A 1,228-nucleotide genomic window follows, 5' to 3' on the forward strand; every position below is an offset into this window, starting at 1 on the left:
TGTCGCCCAGACTGGAGTGCAGTGGCCGCTTCCGGCTACGGCAGCCTCGACCTGCTAGGCTCCAGCGATCCTTCCGCCTCAGCCTTCCACGTAGCTTTCAACAGTAACTAAAGTCATTCCTCTTTTCCTGGAATGATTTTTCCCATTCTCTCTGCTAAACTATAGCTCATCTCCACATACTGGAGGGACTTCTTTTACATTCTAACACCCCACCACTCCATGAAGTCATAGAATAAGAGAGGGAGGACCCCCGAGGCCATCTGTCAACCTCCCATTTTTACAGATGAGGCAACTGCAGAACGGAGAAGGAGACATGTATTGCCTAAGGAACATATGATGTTCCTCGGACTAGAAGCTTTCCAATGCACCACACAACTTTTGTATTTCATATTAGTAATTTCTAGAAAATCAAAGCTAATTTTAAAGGTGCCACTGAAAGTTTCTGTTTAAAGGAAACCTACACAGACTATTATCATAAATTCAAAAAATATTTCACTTCACTTTTCATCTGTAAAAGAATTGCTTGAATACATGTCTAACAAACTTAACTTCTGCAAAACTAGTTAGTGGCTCTGAGGTTAAACAGCTTTTTGAATACCTGAGCCTGCTTCTGGGGAGTCGGTCCTGTGCTGCTCAGATAATTATGTCATTTGGGTTTCTAGTGATCACATTTATAACTTGATTGTAAGATTCTAACAGCCATAAAGGAGAGTCCCGGCTCATTTGAGATTTCCCTCCCCCCTCCCCCAGTAGTGCTGAAATGCTTTTCACTGTCCTTCCTAAATAAGAGGCTCTGCTTTATCCATGTGCTGTGACCATTTGAAACGCTGTCTCAGAGCAAGAAAACCGAGGATCCCAATCTTCCAGGAAGAAAGCTTAGAGAAGCGGCTGTTGGCAAGTGTCTCCAAGAATTGCCCAACACTGGCTGAGGATGGGTTAGGGTGGGGAGACAGAAGAGAGCAAACGGAAAAGGCAAACACCAGCGCCCAAATGTCAGTGACGCTTGCAAAAACCAGACAAGGCCCGCTTCACAACTCTGGTGATCAACCTGGGTACTAAGCCAAGTTTCTTTAGCATGGGCAAGCGCAAGCCTCTCCGGCCTTCCTTCTTCGGTGGTCCCCCTCTGAGCCTAGATGATAGCCAGTAGGGCATTCCACTTGGCATCGCTGCCCAGCTGCGGAAGGTCAAAGTCAGGGTGGGAGGGAAGAAGGAGTCGTTAACTCGTCCG

This window comes from Carlito syrichta, unplaced genomic scaffold (assembly GCF_000164805.1).
Source record: "Carlito syrichta isolate Samal-C Ts95f unplaced genomic scaffold, Tarsius_syrichta-2.0.1 Scaffold302577, whole genome shotgun sequence".
Classification (NCBI taxonomy): domain Eukaryota; kingdom Metazoa; phylum Chordata; class Mammalia; order Primates; family Tarsiidae; genus Carlito; species Carlito syrichta.